The 16,171-nt window shown below is 40.9% G+C and overlaps 1 protein-coding gene across 1 annotated transcript in view; it reads right to left on the reverse strand.

Annotated features, from left to right (window-relative positions):
• Positions 1-16,171, reverse strand: part of SMS (spermine synthase) — a 706,719-nt gene that overhangs the window by 202,403 nt on the left and 488,145 nt on the right. The window lies entirely within an intron of this gene.

The following is a 16,171-nucleotide window of genomic DNA, read 5'->3' on the forward strand; positions in this document are numbered from 1 at the left end:
TCTCAGACCCTTCGCCTTTAGGGTGGTACTGCTTTGGTTACTATTAAAAAAGTGGGAATTCTGTGGTTACATGTATCCATCAGCAGAACATGTGACTTACCTTTGGTAATGCTTTTTCACAAGAACACTATCTAAATGCAGATTTCTCACCGTTCTCTCTCCTCCCCGTTCTGAGTAAACTTCTAGATTTGATAAGATCCCAGGTTGCATTGTGCCAACCATAGCGTCAAATGATATGTAGTGATATTCCACTTTTAATGGCGGGGATTGATTTATTAACTGACATCATCGCAAAGTGATGAGGACTATAAACGGCTCATCGCTCTCACTTTCGGAGGCAGGACGAAGCCCCATTGGAGTCTGATGGTGCCACCTTGTCAGTACAAGGGAGCAATTTGTGGAAACGTTTCCGCTTCCAGTTTGGCGGATGAGTAAATTCAAAATCGAGGAATTCATCAGAATTTTAAATCTGAAAAAAAGAGATGAGGCCACTTCTGAGTTATCTGGTTGAGACAGGGGAGCAAACTAAAATCAACAGGCATAATAAGTTTATTTAGTTAATTCATTTAAAAAGCGAAATTATAACCCGGGTCATTTTGGCGGTAGGACAGCAGATCAAAAGGAGAAAGAGATGAAGATCAAAGGAAGAAACTTAATATAAAAAATAGGATTTGATTTCACAGGTTTACAGAAGAAGGAGTGCAAAGTAGTTTGTTGAATTATTACATTTAAGTTGTTCCCCCGCATGGTGGAGGGAGGGGGGGGGGGACGCTTAAGATCCGCCTCCTGTATGAGCCCACCAAAATCAGTGGACTTGAAGCAGTGCCTGAGAACTAGTCCTAAGAGCCCTGGCTGGTGTGTAGTGACAGATCAGGGAACGCAACATTTTGGGACTTAAGTTGTAGGTCATATCAGTAACAGACAGAGCTATACACTGAATCTTCTTACTGATAGCCAGTGCATGGGTTGTCATGCCTCCATTACACGGCTGAATTTCCTAAGGATGGTTGACAGATGTACAGCCATGTTTTGAAGCCTTTGAAATGATCAGATTTGAAAACCTGGTAAGTACATGTGTACAGCATTCCATAAACTAGCCGGACAGAACAACGGTACCAATTAGTCAGGACCAGCTACTCTGAGAGAAACAGAAGAGTTTTTCTTTTGGTTTCCAGAAGAGTGAAAGAGTAGCCCAAGATTTTCTGAATCTGTTTATCGAGAGAAAGGGTTGGATCAATCCAGAACACTACATTTTTAACTTCTCTGGTAGGAGAGTGAAGATGTCACAAACTCTTTGCTGCACGTGTTAAACGTCCATCTCTTCATCATGCATGTCCAATCAGGTTTCAATGCTTAAACATGGAGGCATATTGTATTACTGCAATGTGTTTGTTGTTTTGGTTTCCTTGAACGCCTATGCCAGTAAGGGGCTTCACTATGGGACTCATTTGTTTAGGATGACTCTGATGATCCATTTGTTGTGTCCCTTTGGCAGCACATGTAAGTACTGGCACATGCTTGAGGCATCTATCTTCTGGGACGGCATCTCTATTTAAAGAGGTTGTGTCTTTTCAGCAGTGCTTGCTATTTGTGTTTGGCTTTGAAATGAGCTGTCACACCAAGGAGCCAAACACCAAGAGGTTTTCTCAATTCCAGGGTTCTGTTCTTCGGGCAGGTCAAGGCTGAACCTGTTTCCCGACACTGCACTCTCTGACTCTGTGCACATTTACTCCCTGTTCTCCTTCTTCAGACACTTGAATGAGGTATCGCCTTATGGCGCTCAAGCAGGAATTCTTCTGGGCAATTGGGAAAAAACAGCACTCTGGTAAGGTGGCAAGTTGGGGGGCATTGATAGGCCTGCAGTAGGGGTTGGTGAAGGGTGATCAACCAGCAGCAGCGTGAGAGACGCAGTGGGAGCTAGCTCCTAGTTCCCTTCAAAGAGAATTGTTCTTGAATCTACACACTTGTTTAAGGAGCTCGCAGTGAAACATGAAAAGAACTGCTAAAGGTTTTAAATCAGGAATATCACGAAGTTTGAGTAATATAACATAAGGAACTGTAAATCTGGACTTTGCTTTCTTAGGGGAAACAACCAGAATTTTCTTGTGTGAATCGTAAAAACAATTCTTAATCTAAGTAAAATTTAGAATTGTTGACTAACCTTTTTCTTTCTGCTTCTCCTTCCCTGTCGTGCTCAACCTAATTTCCCTTCCCCCATTTTGGCCACATCGACACTCTGGTGAAATATAAAACTCAGAGCTGGTGCTGCCAGAGGGAGGGCATCTTGAGAGCATAGCTTCAGTGGGACCAGGCCTAATAGAAGAGCAGCCAGGGAAGCAGCTAAGGCGATGTAGGATGAACAGACATGGATCAAATCCTAGAATTGACTTAGGTAACCAAAATTACATTCCTGTACAGCAACAGAAGAAAACTCAAGGGGGCTGTCAAGCAAGGGAGACCAGGTACGGGAGAAAAGGGTCCCAAGTTGCACAATCTAAATGGCACAGCACGCATAGGGAATATTAAGGTTAGTGCAGTAAGACAAGTGACCACAAACAACAGGCACAATCCCAGACAACAACTAGAAAAGGTCAGAAGAGAAGTTAAGTAGAGACTTGAAGTCCACCAGCAGCATCACATACTAGCAAGATAGGATAAGAAAATGGTTGCCCACAGAGTTTATAAAAGAGGTGGGGACAAAGATAATATTTTCTGTCTAACGATGGGACAGAACATACAAACGATAACCCACTGACACAACTGGTGTATCACTTGATAACTATTTTTGTTGCAACAACTCGTGCTAAGCCCATAGGCTTCAGCTACAAACTGCCCCCCAGACTTTAGTAAGGACATTAGGGAGTGTGAATTTACGTGACCATCTAATCGTAGTACGTTGATAAGCATGAGAACACAGTTCATTTGTGACAGATACAAGGTTGAAAAAACCCCTCTTTATATGATTTATCACAATAAACCTTAATTTTGTATGCATTGCGTTGTACAATGGATATTCATGGTAGGGCTAAGAAGCGATTCCAGATGCTGCCTCACTGGCATGATAAGGTAAATTTGCCTTCAAGGGACTTATTCAAGTGTTTAATTTAAATAATTTGTGTAATTAAATTCAAAGGTCAGATAAATGATTTCCTTGATCAACGGTTGATTCCAACAATTTAGTACGTCAATGCTGTAATGTGTAAAATCACAAGTGAGAACATTAATTATCATGCATGATATGAATCATAAGTGCAAAAGCAAACAGAAAAAGTAGCACAAAAGGCGGGTGTATATAGAAAAATATTCAATTTTTATCTTGATCAATCAAGTTGGGGTACTTTTTTTTAAAAAGATACAATGTGACAAGAAAGTAGCAGTATGATTTTGAAGCCTTCACTGTAACAATTGTTAACACCTTTCTTCTTAATGAAAATTACAACAAACTTCAGAAGAAAAAGTGCAGGTCGACGTTTCGGTCTCTACTTTTTCATAAACTAGACCATCTTCAGGACTGTTAAATATTCGAATAGTGATGCTTTAAAAGAATTTGAACCTTAAAATAATAATGTATTTGTGCAAATGAAATGGGTGATATATTGTGATGATTTTCATGTATTTAATATGGTTGAGAATAAATAGTAATTACTTTTGTTCTACATTATAATAGGGGTCAACTATTAGAAAATTTAACAGTCCTGAAGATGGTCTTGTTTATGAAAAAGTAGAGACCGAAACATCGACCTAAGCTTTTTCTTCTGAAATGTGTTTTAATTTTCATTAAGAAGAAATTGTTACAGTGAAGGCTTCAAAATCATACTTCTACTGAAGTGTATGTCTGCTTCTTTATCAAGTGCCCACTTATGTCCTCTCTCTTCCTCTAGAAATCAGTCTGTTACAGCATGAGTAACTCTGACAGCTGAACAACAACAACCAGCACATCACCAACCATGGGAGTGACAATCCAATTAACCTTAGTTTTCTTTAACCCCTTCGACGCTTGTGACTGAACCATTCCGTCATCAGTCACGGTTGAGCTGGTATGATGACGGAATGGTTCCGTCACGACCACACCCAGTTATGGAATGTCCAGCACCGGGGGTAAATCGGGGCAGCACGCAAGGTGTTAAGAGTGGGATTCTACTTAGTGCAAAAGTGTACATACAAAGCAGCAAAAGTAGTGAATTATACTAGGGCAGTGCAGTGATAGTAATTTGGGAGGCAATTATGAACAAGTATTTGCAATGTAACAGGTCTCGCATTTACGTGAGTTTGAGCTATTGACATTGCAAATAGCAATACCTTTTATTTTTGTTTTTAAACCATAAATAAAAGGCATTGTCATTTACATTGCCAATAGCGTAAACTCTCATAAATGCGAGACCTATTGCATTGCAAATGCTTGTTAATTACAGGGGCCTCTGCCACAGTCCCCGCCTCTGCGTCTCTCTACATAGATTGGAACTGAATTTGACCGTGGCTGCAACCCCAGCCCGCTCTTCAATTGATCTGCTGGGTGCTACATGGGAGAGCTGCATCAGGTAGGCATTTAATGAATCCTCTGTCAGTGAAAATAGAATTGTGAGAGCTGAAGACAACGAAAATCAATTAAAACAAAGTCAGAAGGACTCCTAGAGAATTTTTCCTGGCAGCTATTGGGTATAATGTAGTTAATATTTTCAGTCGGCCAAATTAACACCGTTTTTTTCACCTTGCATATACAGCTGAACAATTTAGTCTCTGGGGACCTGTTTCGAGAGTCAAAGTGATGCAATATTTGTTCTGCGATTACTTTCAAGCGTAGAATCACTTGGCCATTGACTTCTGAGAACCAGATAGCTTCCTAAAGAAATGAAAAAGAGAGGTGCACCAAATATGCGGTTGTTCTGGATTAGTGCTGGCATTCTTCTGTCAGAAGTAGGCGACTTCCTATTACAAACACCCTTCGGGAAAAAGAACGGCCTCTCAACAGCGGGTGGTCCAGCCCATGAAGACGTCATTAACAGTGCCATTGTATGCCATGAAGCTTGAAACTGGTATGCCCCGGTTTTCACTCTCTCGCACTACATGGTTTTTATTAGCTCAGCCAATTGCACCCGGCGTGTACAAACTGGCTGCGCAACCAACTCAATGGGCAACTTTTTGTTATCTACACGTAGCACGACGTGACAAGTGCACTAGCAAGCCGCCCTTTACCCGTGGTCAGACATGGGTCAGGAAAAAAGAAGGGCAGAGAATGGCGAGAATAACATAGCTACCAAGTTTTCAGCTTACCCTTAGTGCTGCTGGTGCAGAGCAAGTCGGTCTTGAGTCCTCTAGAGGTAGGCGTAGTAAAAAAAAAACAAGTTAAACAAGCGCAGCCATAAATCTGGCATCGTTCTTTCCTGTTATCTTTGCTGCCTGTACAATTCAGGGAGCGTTTGGTTCTTTCAGGTATTTTTAAATCAATCCTTAAAACAGAGACACAGTGACTTTCTTCTCATACATTAGAGTGTATATGTACGTCAAAATATATGTATCAGACTATATAAAAAGTAAAGTAGGACGATTGTAAATGTCGCCTCGTGTTATATTGTTTGATAAACCATGGCAAGATCAATAAACGTATGTGTTTAATTATGCACATACAGACAGTTTAATATGAGTTTTACCGTTTGCTTTAGAGACGGCGCCCCACGACTCATTGATGGTTACAACAAAGAGAACATGTAATTAAAATGTTTACATATCTTCCAAGCTAGCCATGCTCTACCCCTAAAACATAAGAGACAGGTGTGCAACTTGGCACCTATTAGAACACGAGGGTGGACATATTGTGCAATCAAGATTAGAAACCACTTTGTCAAGCCCATGTTTACGTTCCAAAATACTAAATGTGTAACACACAATGCTTTCCTCATCTTTGAAATGAACGGGAGTTCCCGAGATCAGGTAACCTGAAACATTCAGTTTTCCAGGTGCAAGTCAGAACATTACGGCTGCACAGCATCTGATTCGCAACTAAAGCAATTAGAGGGACAAGCCGAGCGGCACCTCTGTCATGGAAGGCGGATTGCGAATTGACCCAAATTTCCGAATCGGCAATAAAGCAAATATGTGGTTAATGGAGAAAAAAAGCTGGGAAAGTCAACAGCACAAACTTTTCGGGACATCTCTCAGGCTAAGGTTAAATTCCCTCCTCTTTTTGTTGTTGTTATTTAATTACAAAAGTTAAAATCTGCATTAAAATCCGAGCTGCACTTGTAATGAATCTTATTTTTGGTATATTTTCTCCAGATTTGGCTCCCAGGTCTAATCGTATTATGTCCAAGTGTGACATGAACGTGCTGTTGCGGGTATTTCACAGCACAATTATGCATAAAGAGCCTAAAGCGGCAGAATGAATCCTATGGGTAAGAGCAAAGGCGCACATGTATAGAAAGGGGACGATTAAAAAAAAAATTTCAACACAGTAGTGATGCGCGTGCATGCATGGCAGCAGGAAAAAGTTGAAGTGATTGCGCTGGAAGGGAGGCTGATGGCGGCTGACTGCGTGCGTAACCGCAAGCTTGAGGCCAACAAAAGCATCTGGTAGCACTTTGAAAACCCAAATACTAAATGTCTCACGGAGCAACACATGTGCTGGCTCAGGCGAGACCTAAAAAAGGCTGTAAAGCAGCAGCAGTAAGTGGCACAAAACTCTAGAAGGTCCAGTACAAGGTGCTTAAAACAGGAACGTCTTAAAAAAAAACAAGCATGTGACATATTGCAAGTAAGTGGGGTGAACGGACAAGTAAAAGAAGGATAATGCTAGAGTGCTTGGAGGACAGGAATTCTGTGCTTACCATGGATTGGGGGACTGTACCGTGTCACAGGAATCCTATTTAACAAGCATTTGCAATGCAATAGGTCCCACATTTGCGTGCGTTTGAGCTATTGGCATTGTAAATACCAATGCCTTTTGTTTGTGAATTTTAAAAACCTGCAAGCGGTGCGTAAACCCGCACTTTGTATTTACAGTCATTGCTTACGAGAAGCAATGCTGGCAGTAACTACGCCTCTTTTACTTCCAGCTTTGCATTAGGTAAGCAAGGGTTATAAGTACAAAGAGCGCGTTTATACACCGCTTGCAGATGTTCAAAACACATAAATAAAAGGCATAGTTATTTGCCAATAGCTCAAACTCTCGCAAATGCGAGACCTACTGCATTTCAAATGCTTGTTATAACTGCTCAGGAGCTCAGAAACTGCCTTTAAGTGGTGACAATGGGGACAGCTTTTCTTAAGCAGCTGGCATCATTTATTCAATAAAAGTTACTTTTGGATTTGAAGATATGTGACTTGCTGAGGTATCTGATGGGCAGGTGAGCTACTGGGGGATTATGGACCACTTTAATGGTGATCCATTCCACTGGCCTTGTGCTGGATGCAAGCGTCAACGTGAACTCACCAGAGGTACTCTGCAGTTTCAGCTCACAATAACTTGGATTTATCATGGACAGATTGTACAAGAATGCCTTAAAGAAGAATGTTATTCTATATTTTGGGATTAATAAAAGTTTCATTATTACGAGTTGTATGCTGGGTATTTCCATTGACCATTAATTCCTTCATTAAATGCTTAAAGTGGAAGACAGAGTAGAAATTGAGAGAATTAGATAGAGAAAATGAGCGGTTACTAGATAGTGAAACAAAGTGCGTGACAGACAGAGGTGAAAATAGTAATACAATGACAGAGCACAAGTGAAAGAAAGACACACTCATCAAGACTATAGCAAGTAGCGGCTGCCATTATGCCGGGCTGATTGGAAAGTGACATTGTAAAAGCAGCGTCCCATGGGTGGTGCTCACAGGCTGTAAATAGCACATACCGTGTAACAGAAGTACAAGCATCTGCAATGCAATAGGTCTCACATTTGTGAGGTTTTCAGCTATTGCCGTTGTAAATGACAATGCCTTTTATTTATGTGTTGGTTTTTCAAACAGATAAATTAAAGGCCTTGTAATTTACAATGCCAATAGCCTAAACTCTCGCAAATGGGAGGCCTATTGCATTGGAAATGCTTGTTTTTAGTAACTGAGGAGGAGCGAGACTAAGAGGAAGAAAGCAAGAGGTGGGAGGGGCAGTGCAGGAGAAGTGAACACAGTCTTGTTCAAAAAAAAGAAGAGAAAACGAAAGTAGTGCTTCACTGGCAAGTTGTGTAAAGTGGTGCTAACGTGTTTGGTTGTGAATAAAACCAATCGGATTAGTTTTTGTATTTTTAACCTTATTTTTTTGTCTTTGATCCAGGGCACGCATTCGAGATCCTGCATGAAAACATTTCTTTTGAAAGAAAACAATGGTAACGGTTATACAGGAGCGCACAGCGTGTAAAAGCAGTCTTTTTTACGAAAGTCCAAGTGGTGCTCAAAGCGGGCAAGAGTCCGTTACCAAGACCCTTATGTATAGCCAACAGGCTACAGGACAATGCACATTTCCACCAAGCACTCAAAAGTTATTCAAATAGTCCAAAAGTAAACTTCAGATCCATATATTTCACTCTTCTTCTTTATTACTTCATAAAGTTTTTCACAGTAGATTTCATGAACACAGCCAACACGTGTTTCGTCTTGTCAGTATATGACAATTGACTTCTTCAGGGCTGTAAACATACAGAATAACCATGATTAGGTCTAAATTAAATTACTTATGAAATAGTATAACCACTAAGTAAATCTAAACTAATCACAAAACAGTCACCAAATAACTAGTGAAATTAAATAGTAGTAGAAAGCAGAAATAGGTACCCAACACCAAGAATAAAGCCAAAGTCTCCCAAGGGTGACAGAACAATGTGCCAAGTCGGCAATACCAAAGTATGTATCCCATAGTCATAGAAAAGTATCATACAAAGGGCAAATCACTGCCTCATTAGAAACACTCTCCAAAGAAGTTCTGACTCTCAAGTAATAGTAGTGTAGGTCATAAGCAACCCAACTAAATCCCTTCCTTCAGGACTAATTATAAGACATACATAATTGTCTCCAAACTCACCAATAAAATTCCAAGTGGATCAGTAAATTCACTTCTCTCCAAATAGCGTATAGCTAAGCTCTGTCAACTTGAGCAAATGCAGCGTATAATTTCGCAGCTTAGAATGCAGTTCATCAGATTTACTACAAAAAATATACACAGTATAATTGTAAGTATTAATTCCCTAACATGTAAACCATTACACACATACATATTTCAGCGGACCGCTGTATTACCTGTCCATTGTTATTCACCAAGTCTGGCAACAAAATATCGACCATATGCGCAGTCCAATCCTGCAAATAATGAGGCACATTTTCAAAAAACGCGGTGCCAGGCACTAAACAAGGCATCATCTCACAGTTACTTTTCTTTTTGCGCCATGCACCCGCACAAACGCAATGCCAACCATTAAACTCAAACTTAATCTTAGAACAGACATTTCTGTCCGCCCTACACATCAGGGCTTACCGCGTATCAGCTAGGACCCGTCCTCTTCGATTCCGGCGTGTTGTACAAGCGCCATCTTAGAGTGGCTTTAAATAGTAAACTATTACAAGCGCCATATTTAACTAACCAAACCCTCATTCTAAAGTTCTAAGTAGCGACACACTCGTAATAGCACTAAAAAGCACTCCTAACCAAGTAGAAAAAACCGCGATACTAGTCCAATTCCACAAGTATACAGCAACTACGTTACGAAAAACTCTGAAGGTAAATTAATGGTCGGCGAAGTTACGCGCGCCATGTTTAAACGCTCAGGACCTGCGTTAATACCACAACTAGTACGGAATGAGCTGCTATTCGTGCTGCCAAAACCCAGATTACCTAGGTAACACGTTATAAGCAACATTCTCTTTAGCAATCGTTCATAACCACAAATCCTAAACTATGTCGAATCTACAATACTGTGCCATCTGCCAATATCGATGTCACAGCTATCAAATTCAAGCCTTTCGTTAAACAAGTCTAGCACAGTCACAGCAAAACGAATAAACATACAAGCCTGATTGCGGGATTTAACGGGAGAACGTAAAACAAATATGAAAAGGAAAGGTATAGAAAAACCAAAGTGCCACAAACCAAGGAAGGAAAATAAAAACAAAACATTTCTTTTGCGTCTGCAGGCATTGTTTACCTGCTCCTCCTGGTAGAAGAGCAACAGTCTATTTGTGCTTAAGTCGAAGGCCTCCTGGATCTTGAGCCTTAGACCCTTGATGTTGGTGGCACGTCCTCGTTTGTATGTGCGGCAAACTTGCTCGCAAAGGGATGCCAGATTGGATCACCACCTCTTACAACCGCCAAGCCATGGCAGAGCTGTGGGGAGTGTTTGCTAGGTGCTGCTCTTACATAGGGGTGAAGGGCAGCACCAAGCAAGTCTTGTGAAATGTACAGCCAGCAGACTGGTGGATTAAATTGGTTTAAAGAACCTGCGGGGAGCGCTAACACGGTCTCCTTTCCATCCTTCCACTTAAAGCTGCTGTCTGATTTGTAGGTTTGTCCTAAAGGAATGGCCCTCCAGAACATTTTATACCTGCCATTAAATATACAATTGTTCTGCTCTAGATCTGATCAGCATGATCGCGCAATAAAAAACATCCTGCAAACAGTAGAAATGTACGTAGCTGTGACAGAAGCCTTTCTTTAGCAGAGTTACGAAAAAGATACCTGTGCTGCTCGATGCTGTTCGGGCAGTGGTAGAGGTGTTCTTTGCAGGCAAGGCAATAAAAAGGAACAAGCTAAGCACCGGTCCTACGTGTGGCCCCATTGTGAAAGTGCGCAGAAAATACCCCTCCCCCCACCAAATATGGCTGACATTACTAAAGCGGATGTCCCACCAGTGCTCTATACATTAATTAAGCAAAGAGTTTTCCCGAAGGGCTAATACAAGCTGTACAGTAAGGACACAGTAAAAGGCCCAGTCCTGCTGGGTGGTTACAAAACAGGTTGCGGAGGCCGCAGAGACAACAAGAGGTTCAACGCAGACACTGACCGAAAGTTTCGGTCCACTCCTCTGCCGGACTACTCCATGGGGCTAATTTGGCAACAAGCCAACTAATGCTCTAAGAGGGAATCCCCCTCACACATGTAAAGCACCTTAGCGAGTGCTACACATTTTGAAAATTACACAATCACTTAAAATTAAGTAATCTGCACCTACACACTTTGGTCCTGAGAAAATCCAGTTTTAATCATAAAGGCCTGGCTGAAACATGTAGACCACACCTGGGTGTACGAGCCCCTAATTAACACCCCTATAACATCCATCAGCCTTTTTAAATGCTGACAGTGACCCAGTTATTAAAATATAATTTACCCTCGGGTACTGGGATCCCTTGTTAGTTTTTAAACTTTCACCTTCACGTCACTACACTGCACACTCAGAAACATACCTGCTCCGCTGTATTCAGGCGTCGAAGCACACCCGGGACACACTCGGTGTCACTGTGTGGGCCCGATGATGAAGCATGCCACCAACCAGGTTGGTGGGTGAGGGATCATGAACAAACAAAAGGGTTTGTACCCTGTCTTACAGTCTTGAGTCTAGGCAAATTCACTAATAGGCTAGTCCTTATTGATTTCAAATATAATCCCTGGGGATACGGACTAGCTACCTAGTCCCCTCTCTCTCTCCTTTGATAGTGATATAGGTTACAAAAGAAGACAGGGCTGTACTGAGGAGGTACTAATAAGCCCATTAAGTAACAAAAAGCCAACATTTACAAAGGATAGTCACAGATCCAATTGAGAAAATGGGTGGAGAACAGGCGGAGCTTCAAGTTCATACCTGAATACCTCATGCCTTGCAGAGCAGCTCATGCGCAGCCCAGGCTTGACCTAAAAAGGGCCAGTCCTCATGGAAGGTTACAAATGAAGATAAGGCAGTACTAAGGAGGGACTAACAAGCCTATTAACGAATCCGAAGCCAGCATTTACCAAGGACAATGACACAAGCCGATTAAAAATATGGGCAAAGCTTAAAGTCCATACCTGAATACAGCATGCCTCGCAGAGCAGCGCATACGCTGCCCAGGTGAAACCTAAAATGAGGTAATTAACCATTGTAAGTGGAATGAACCACTCTGTATAGGAGAGAAAAGCAAACAAGTAATTGAACATACTGTTTAAAGACAAATAGAGGATGCTCTGATGGAGCAAACCAGGGGGGGCATAAATACCTTATTTTGCAGGTTCGGACGACCGGAGTGGCGCAGCGGACTACAGTACTATAAGAGGACGACTCAACTTGCGATCATGATCAATGAGGAGGTGGAGTCTGGTACTAAACGGATAGCCATGCACAGAGCCGGGGGAAGCCTCTCCCCGTGGAGACTGTGCCATATGAATTAAGCGAGGTCGCAGGAGCAGGTGGAAAGCATCACCTGATATAGACACCAGGTTGGCGTCAGAAAACTCATTTCGCACGGTTGTCAAAAGCAGACATCAATTTGGAACATGTCAGGAACAGAGCTCATAGTTGTGCTCAGTGCATTATAAATTAAAAGTCTGAAAAAGCTTGAGCACATATTGCTTCTATTATTGAACGTAGTGATAAAATAACCAGTCTGGCGAAACCAAAAGGGGGCGGGGTGCAACAAAGTGCATTAAGACCTATGCCATGAACAAAAGAGTATACATGAATATAAAAGGCTAATGTGCTTAAAAAAATAGGGTGGCACCAACAAAGGTCATAAGTCAAGTGCCAGTGTAGTCACGAGCTGTCGCGTAGACACATGGCTGCTATGTGAAAATGGGTCTGAATATACTGGGGAGGGTGAATACATATAGTTATCCCAACACACCATACATTTGAATCAAAGATGGGGTGGGGGATACCGGGAGTGGGTTCAGAATACATTGCTTGGTGTGGTAATCTACAAAATGGAGCTCCACTGAACGTTTTGTCACCAGCTGATGGATATTTGGATCCAGGGTAGAGGAGAAAATAATTTGCTTATGTACTCATGGTGCCATTGAATATTTATACTGTATACCGGTGATAAAGAAAGTTTAAACAACATTAGTGAGTTTAGCATAAAATAGAAATCTATAGCTAGTATTTTGAAGACGAACGTTAACACATAAAAAATTAAGTGAACTTCAGCATTAGTAGTCGCATGTTGTGACAGTATCAAGAAATCATATACAGAAGGAAGAAAAATAAATATATCTATATACATAGAACTGAATCAAATGTGCTCAATATACAAATGGCAAATCATATACAGACTGGTACACAATAAACTCAAAGAGGAGTGTAGAGCATCCAAGAAGTGTACATCAAGTTTTATTGCGTGACCAAAATTAATCATGTTGATTTAGGCCTTGCCTCTTAGTATGACATTTCTCAATGAATTTGGACTCTATTTGAAGTAGCAGGGATTCAGTTGAACCACTTAGCTGGTCTGTCTGTTAGCCACAAAGAGTGCTGACCATTTGATGTCATTCCCAGAGTGGTTTATGTCAGCAGAATGGCCAACTAAGGGAGCATCAGTCGTTCTGCGATGAATCCTAGAACTGTTTTGCAGAATGTGTTATGTTACTGGTTGGATAGTTTGCACTTGGCAGCATTTTCTGCACTGGCACCATATGCAGTAAACCACATTTTTGGTGTTACTATTAGAAAATGTATGCTGTTTATGTTTTCCTCCTTGAATGGTGACTTCTTTGGAGGTAGAAATGAAATTCCGGGCAAAATATTGGCAGCATTTATGGTGCCTTTAATCAGAGGAAGTTTCAATAATCAGCTTAAATCTTTGACTCAGTTTTTCGCACAGTCCTAACCAGGTGTTGTTGTAGGTTCTTGCCCTATTTAACCCGTTGACTGGCGTAAATTCTGCCGCAGTGCAGGTGATTTAATCAGTGGGCGGGGTTTCGGACGGCCCTCAGCGGTCCTCCACACTTGCCCAATGGGTTAAGGAATAATATTTGATGGGGATCTGAAATGGTGCCAACATTTTTAAATTGTTTAGTATGATCTTTTTGATCTTATCGGTAATAGTCAAGAAGGTCAGTACACATGTGAGTGGAATATTATTGTCCCTAGCTTTAGGAGTTGGGAGACTTCCTTTTTGTGTGAACCAAGCTCTTTTAAAGAGTTCTTCACCAGTTTGTTAGGGAACATACAATCCACAAGTTTATTGCATCGGATTCTGCCATTGAAAAAGTAAACTTCTTTGAGGCTACAATTCCTTCGTATCCACAGAAATTGGCAGTATAGCAGATTGCCTTTGAGTAATTTGAGATGATTACTCTTATATTAAAGAAGCGTGTTATGATATGTGAGACTTGTATATGTTTTGGCGTATATCTGGTCTTCTATGGACAACCACAGATTAAAAAAAAAAAAAATTCTGTACTTTCAGATTTGGTGAAGTGAAACCCAGAAGATCTGTTGTTGAGCCCACCATGGAACTCCAGAAGGTTATCTGTGGGGCCCTGCCAAATCTAAAAAGGTCATAGAAGCATCAGGGCCCGAATTTGATGATGTCACTGGCACCGTAGATCCATTTGTCCTGAAAACAAGCCATAGAAATATTGGCTATCTGAGGCGTGAAGGCGCATCTCATCATTGTTGACTACGTTTTAAACATTGCTAATCACTAAATGATTTAATTATCAGTGTGGTATATATTCAATTTTTTGATAACTAATAACAAGTTATCTCTAATAAATGTGGTTTAATCTATACTGCTATCACTCTCCTTTTCTTTTCTCCTAACTCATAGCAAAGGCAGTTGCATTTGACTACTATGAAGGTTGCGCTTTGGACACCTTCCTGGTCTAACAAGCCCGCAATCCGTGAGACAAGCTTATGTCATGGTGCGCACACACACACATGATCCGTGCTCGTCTATGACAACAAATATCAGCATTAGGTATCCAGACATCAGTACATTTAGGGCACTCAGGGTGGGGTGCATGTCTATTACCATGCAGAAGACTTTTCCGTCCCAACACCAGTGCTTTAAAAGACTAGACTTCATTTCTAACCTTCCCAAATTCAAGACATTGTTATGTGGCCTCATAAATCCCCCAAACAAGATTAATACAATTCAAATAAAAAACTATCATCATTTGAATATTGAAGCTTGTAGCTGCCTCTTGTGCAAACACGCTAGTTGGTGCTCTGAAGGACCGAGCAGGGCCTTTTCAGTGGGGACCAGTACATTCTTTCCAACACCTGAAGTTACATAGAAAATGATTAACCAAGATTCGTTCTCCTAGCATTATTATGCAAAGCATGTCAAGGCAAGGATCTTTATTCGGCACATATGAACATGGCCATAAAAGCACATAAAAAAGTACATAAAATGAACATTTGATATAACAATATATTAAAAGGTATTAGTTATTCATATTCAGTTTAAAATGTATACGTTTAAAATCTATAAAATACATATACATCACATTAAAAAATAAATGCATACATCTTGTAAGGATATGATAAGTTTAAAATGGGAAAAGAAAGACCTATACGTCACATCATAGGTAATACAGTTTCCAATGTATTAAGTAATCCTGAGTGCTTCTCTTGTTTTAATAATATCTGCTAAGAAAGACGCTCTAATAAAATAGGTCTTAAGATCATTCAAAACCGTTAGGTAGTGGTATGCATTTTTTTAATGTAAATAGACCTTCACTTAGTAAAAGGGGCCTTAAGAACTTTTTTTCTACCTGCAAGATAAAACTTTCACAAAATCGTTACATGTTAAGTGGATTGACTGTCTCTTTATCACTGGGGCATTTGGTATCCTTCTGTACCCACTCTGTAACTGTGGGAAATGCGACCAGGTGATGAAAAATGGAGAAGCGAAACCAGGAGAGGAGAAATCTATGGTTTGGGCTACATACCAAGGCAAGGTATCTCTGAAATCCTTGGTGTAGATCATAGGATAGGTGAAGTACAAGTGAGGTCATGTCGCCTCCGCAATAGCAGGGGCTAACCCAGTTTGTTCCGCTACCAGTTGTTTCAGAGTTTTTGGGTGGGAATCTGTGCTATCTTTACCAGAGACTCCCATAAATGCATGTCACTATCTCCGATAGTTTACAATGCTTTCCTAATCAAGGATAACCATCTGATCTTATTCATATGGTCCAGCAACATGCAGTCCTTGCTAATGTCCTGGGTTAGTTTAGCTTTACTTGTATACATATAGAATGCCAAGTAAAGTTGTTTTT

This window comes from Lissotriton vulgaris, chromosome 8 (genome assembly GCF_964263255.1).
Source record: "Lissotriton vulgaris chromosome 8, aLisVul1.2, whole genome shotgun sequence".
In the NCBI taxonomy this organism is placed as follows: Eukaryota; Metazoa; Chordata; class Amphibia; order Caudata; family Salamandridae; genus Lissotriton; species Lissotriton vulgaris.